The 6,463-nt window shown below is 41.2% G+C and overlaps 1 long non-coding RNA gene across 1 annotated transcript; it reads left to right on the top strand.

The window, feature by feature from the left end:
• The first annotated feature begins 3,180 nt into the window (after positions 1–3,180).
• Positions 3,181–4,833, top strand: LOC140431448 (uncharacterized). The gene is made up of 2 exons (XR_011949676.1): positions 3,181–3,561; positions 4,056–4,833. It is a non-coding gene; the product is annotated as an uncharacterized lncRNA (long non-coding RNA).
• Positions 4,834–6,463: the final 1,630 nt, after the last annotated feature.

Here is a 6,463-nt window from a genome sequence, read left to right as displayed (position 1 = left end):
CACCTCTCGACTCCTACCCATTAGTCGCCTCTTACGACAGGCAGGGCCTTCTTGCCACGGCCGTGTCCTCATCTCTGTGAGCCGACCGGACACACATACACTGACACACACACATACACACACACTCACACACGCACGCACACACGCACAGACATACATACACTCTTCACCTCTCGACTCCTACCCATTATTCTTCTCTTACGACAGGCAGGGCCTTCTTGCCTCGGCCGTATTCTTATCTCTGCAAGCTAGACGGACACAGACACATATACACACACACTCACACACGCACAAACACACGCACACACACACACATACACTCTTTACCTCTCGACTCCTATTCATTAGTCGCCTCTTACGACAGGCATGGACTCATTGCCTCGGCCGTATTCTAATCTCTGCAAGCCGAACGGACACACACATACATACACACACACACTCACACACATACTTACACACACACTCACAAACACACACACACGCACACACGCACGCACACACGCACACGCACACGCACACAAGCACGCACACACGCACACACACATACATTCTTCACCTCTCGACTCCTATCTATTAGTCGCCTCTTACGACAGGCAGGGCCTTCTTGCCTCGGCCGTGTTCTTATCTCTCCAAGCCGAACGGACACACACACACGCACACACACACACACAAACACACGCACACAGGCACACACACACATACACTCTTTACCTCTCGACTCCTACCCATTAGTCGCCTCTTACAAAAGGCAGGGCCTTCTTGCCACGGCCGTGTCCTCATCTCTATGAGCCGACCGGACACACATACACTGACACACACACATACACACACACACTCACACACGCACGCACACACGCACAGACATACATACACTCTTCACCTCTCGACTCCTACCCATTAGTCGTCTCTTACGACAAGCAGGGCCTTCTTGCCACGGCCGTGTTCTCATATCTGCGAGCCGACCGGAAACACACACACTGACTCACACACATACACACACACACTCACACAGGCACGCACAAACGCACACACACACATACACTCTTCACCTCTCGACTTCTACCCAATATTCTCCTCTTACGATAGGCAGGGAGTTCTTGCCACGGCCGTGTTCTTATCTCTGCAAGCCGAACGGACACACACACGCACACACACACATACGCACACGCACACGCACACACTCTCCACCTCTCGACTCCTATCCATTAGTCGCCTCTTACGACAGGCATGGTCTTCTTGCCACCGCTGTTTTCTCATCTCTGCGAGCGAAGGGACACACACACACATACACACACACACTCACACACACACACGCACACACGCACGTACACACGCACCCACACACATACACTCACACACACACAAACACGCACACACGCACACACACATATATTCTTCACCTCTCGACTCCTAGCTATTAGTCGCCTCTTACGACAGGCAGGGCCCTCTTGCCTCGGCCGTTTTCTTATCTCTGCAAGCCGAACGGACACACACACATACTCACACACGCTCACACACACGTACACACGCACACACACACATACACTCTTCACCTCTCGACTCCTACCTATTAGTCGCCTCTTACGATAGGCAGGGCCTTCTTGCCTCGGTCGTGTTCTTATCTATGCAAGCCAAACAGACACACACACATACATACACACACTTACACACACACACACACGCACACACGCACACACACACACACATACACTCTTCACCTCTCGACTCCTACCCATTAGTCGCCTCTTACGACAGGCAGGGCCTTCTTGCCACGGCCGTGCTCTCATCTCTGTGAGCCGACTGGACACACACACACTTACACACACACATACACACACACACTCACACACGCACGCACACACGCACAGACATACATACACTCTTCACCTCTCGACTCCTACCCATTATTCTTCTCTTACGACAGGCAGGGCCTTCTTGCCTCGGCCGTTTTCTTATCTCTGCAAGCCGAACGGACACACACACATACTCACACACGCACACACACACGCACACACGCACACAAACATACACTCTTCACCTCTCGACTCCTACCCATTAGTCTTCTCTTACGACAGGCAGGGCCTTCTTGCCTCGGCCGTTTTCTTATATCTGCAAGCCGAACGGACACACACACATACTCACACACGCACACACACACGCACACACGCACACAAACATACACTCTTCACCTCTCGACTCCTACCCATTAGTCGCATCTTACGACAATCAGGAACTTCTTGCCACGGCTGAGTTCTTATCTCTGTGAGCCGAACGGACACACACATACATACACACACACACACTTACACACGCACACACAAAGGAAAAAACACACACACACACACATACACTCTTTATCTCTCGACTCCTACCAATTAGTCGCTCCTTAAAGCAAGCATGGCCTTCTTGCCACGGCCGTATTCTTATCTATGCAAGTCGAACGGACACACACACCCATACACACACACACTTACACACGCACAAACACATACACACGTACACACAAACGAACACACGCACACACACGTACACTCTTCATCTCTCGACTCCTACCCATTAGTCGCTCCTTACAGCAAGCATGGCCTTCTTGCCTCGGCCGTATTCTTATCTCTGCAAGCCAAACAGACACACACACATACACACACACGCACACTTACACACGCACACACACGCACACACGCACACTCACACACATACACTCTTCACCTCTCGACTCCTACCCATTAGTCGCCTCTTACGACAGGCAGGGCCTTCTTGCCACGGCCGTTCTCTCATCTCTGTGAGCCGACCGGACACACACACACTAACACACACACATACACACACACACTCACACACGCACGCACACACGCACAGACATACATACACTCTTCACCTCTCGACTCCTACCCATTATTCTTCTCTTACGACAGGCAGGGCCTTCTTGTCTCGGCCGTATTCTTATCTCTGCAAGCCAAACGGACACACACACATATACACACACACTCACACACGTACAAACACACGCACACACACACACACATACACTCTTCACCTCTCGACTCCTATTCATTAGTCGCCTCTTACGACAGGCAGTGACTTCTTGCCACGGCCGTGTTCTTATCTCTGTAAGCCGAACGGACACACACACACTCACACACACACACACACGCACACACTCACACACACACGCTGTAACGAGTCCGTTACTTAAAGAACCATTTACCTTTTTGTCACTGGAATCCTTTAATTTAATTATAAATTAAATTCATTTTTGAAATATTCTTAAACCAAATATTTAAAACTCCAGTAAAATATAATTTTCGAAAGTTGGCATTAAATCCCGCCCTCTGTCTAAGACTCTGAAAGTACATCGTTTGTGACAGCGTAGCGTCAAATCGGCACTTGTTGCTGGGATCTCGTGGAGTGAACATCGTTTGTTCAAGGCGGCTGTAGGTGCCATTTTCATGAATTGGGTTTAAGTTTATTTTTTATTTTTGTGGAAAAGCTGTTGTGTTGGAAGAAGCCATTTGTTATTTAGTTTTTTTGGGAAAGTACTTTAATTTTGGACCACCTCAGCCGGTAAGTTTAAAGTTATAAATAAATTATGTGTAAAAACATGTCATATCATCCGCCATTGTTAGTGAAATTCAAATCTATTTTAATCCGCTCTCGATATATATTCTTAGCTATCTAGCTATCTATTCTATCTTATATATGTCCTATTTCACTTATTTCATTAATACCTAAATATATTACAAGTATTAGATTTTATCATTATCTCAAACTTTATTTCTTTCCAAAGATGAAAACCAACAATTATCTATTTCAATTCCATACCGTTAAACCGGCTAATATTTCCTTTTTTCTATTCTATAATATATATAGACCATGCTTTCTGAAAACCTATCTATTTAATATATCCTATAAAACATTGTCATACCATCCCAAGGTTATTTTTTACAGAAAAACAATATAGTTTTTATTTTAATTTAAAGCAACCTGTTGACCTTCTTGGTTTTTCTTTACTTTCTTGTATGAACAAAGGACTTGGAGTAACACAACTGTTTTTTTAGCCTACTTACGGATTCCAGTGCAAGTCAGGGAAGAATAATTATTTTTTTTTTGTATGGAAAATTTATTAAGACAAGGGGAAGAAGAATTTTAAGTTTATGGTTTTTTTTTGAAGAAGAATTTAATGGACTTGGTTTAAAGTACCTCCTTTTTTTATATGGAATCCAGGTTTGGAGTAAATTTACCCACCTGCAGCTAGTTCTTCACCAGAGGACCTTCCAGGGAAACCTACGGAAACTGGCCGGAAGAACTTAGTTTTATCTTTTTGTTTCTTATTTAAATATCTTTAATAACATTACGTCCTCTTCAAGGTTTTAACTTTTACATCATTAATAATAATTACCTTCAATTTTCCTAAAACAATAGTCAGTACAATTTAATTAAATTATTTATTGTCTAACAAGGGATGAGATTTTGACTCTCCCTTGAATCTCTCTTCATCAGGTTATCGTGTGCACACATACCCGGAGAGTTTCATTTCATTTCAAACTTAACATTTATTAAACGAAAACTAAACTATTATATTAGTGAGTAGTATTTTATATTTATATTATCTTATATTTTATTTTATATTATTTATACATAATTATTGAGTATAACCTCTGTCAAAATTTAACATTAATAGGTACGTTAGGGGGGGGAAATTGTTTATCATTACATTCTGGGATTTTACTGTAAATATAGATAAGTTAATTGTATATAAGAGGTGATGGGTCATATATAAGGGTTTAAAATAGTCTGTACATAAAATTGGTATTTATTAAAGTTGGGTTAAAACAATTCAATATTTCAATTAATACCTATCTTTCCTATTTCAGCAATACAAGATATCTCGGAAGAAAACATTTAACTTCCTGGCGCCCAACCATTCACTAGAGCAGCTTTTATTTTTTCATCTGTTTATTTCTTGGTGGTTTTCTTGTCATTAATTCTTATATCTTACGGTCTCTGTAGGGCATGCAAATTGGCCGAATCCTTCTTTGAGTGTCAAGTGGTCATTCTCCTGCATAGTCGCTAGCCAACACTTAATTCTGTTATATTTTAAAATTCATATTTACTTCATAAAATTCATATTTATTTCTTTTACATAATTTATTTCTATCTAATCCCTTCCATCTTCCGTTATTCCCCATATTAGTTCGTTGGTGTATCAAGGTGCATTTTAGAGTTCACCCTATTTCTACACTGCACATTTTTGCCCCACATTCCTCATTTTTGTTACATTGGCGCCCAACGTGGGGCCTTTTCTCAGTTCAGACCGTACATTCTGTAGTATATTTCTCTTTGCAAAATATTCTTTATTATTTCTAATTTGTTCCTGTTGCTCTTTGTTCATTTTTTTTTAACTTCCTTATTTATGTATCTTTTCTTATTAGATTTATATTTATAGGTATACTTGTATTGCTGCAGTTTACTTATATTCATATTTAAACCCTCACCTTCTTAATCATTGTGTACAGTTAACAATCTATTTTACTAATTATTGAACTATAAGAATTTAATAATTTAGATATTACTATTTTTATATATATTTATTAGCCAATATTGGTGGGTTTTCATATTCAATTATTTGTTAACCATATACTTGTTGAAACCATTGTGTGTTGCTTCAAGGATCCAAATTTAAATATTTAACTTAACTTTACTTAATTCTTTTTAAACGTTTAAATATATATAGATATATATTTTTTGGATAACTTTAGTTCCTTCGATTGATTTTGTGGAGTGGTAATACATTATTTCCTTTGTCTATTCATCTATTCATCTATTTTTTTTTTTTTTTTCACAATGTCTGCATTCAAGGTAGAACATTTATTAGTCAAGGAATTAGATTATGAGTTGAGAATTAGGGACATCAATATTGATGAGTCTTCCAATGTGGATTTAAAACGCAAACTATTGCGTGGAGCTTTAAGGCAAGAAGAAGGAAACAGAAGCTTTCGACAAATTTCTGCCACAAGTATTCCTTTTCTAGAACAGCAAGAAGAGATTGATGAGACTGTGGATGATTTGGCTAAAAGGATATCCGATTTTAGAGGGACTGTCCAAGATAGCCTATACTCCAGGCTGATATCACGTCTAGCTCATGTCTCAGGCCGTGTTCATTTATTGTCGTGTTCGAATGAGGAGCAGCAATCTTATAAACGCTCAATTTCAATCCGAATTCTTAGCCTAGAGGGTGAACTTGATTCACGAGTAAATCCAATTGCTACTTCAACTCCTATTTCTTCCGTCCAAGCAGCTAACTCATTTCTACACCCCAAACCTGTTCAGGTACATAAATGGGGCATTACATTTTCTGGTGAAGGTCATTATGACCAAGTAATTTCTTTTTTGGATAGGGTGGAATGTCTTCGAGTATCGAGAGGAGTAAGTGAAGATGATCTTTTTGCAGCTTCTGCTGAATTGT

This window comes from Diabrotica undecimpunctata, unplaced genomic scaffold (genome assembly GCF_040954645.1).
Source record: "Diabrotica undecimpunctata isolate CICGRU unplaced genomic scaffold, icDiaUnde3 ctg00000669.1, whole genome shotgun sequence".
Classification (NCBI taxonomy): Eukaryota; Metazoa; Arthropoda; class Insecta; order Coleoptera; family Chrysomelidae; genus Diabrotica; species Diabrotica undecimpunctata.
The sequence above is the reverse complement of the archived record's forward strand: the minus strand, read 5'-3'. Positions and strand labels throughout refer to the sequence as shown.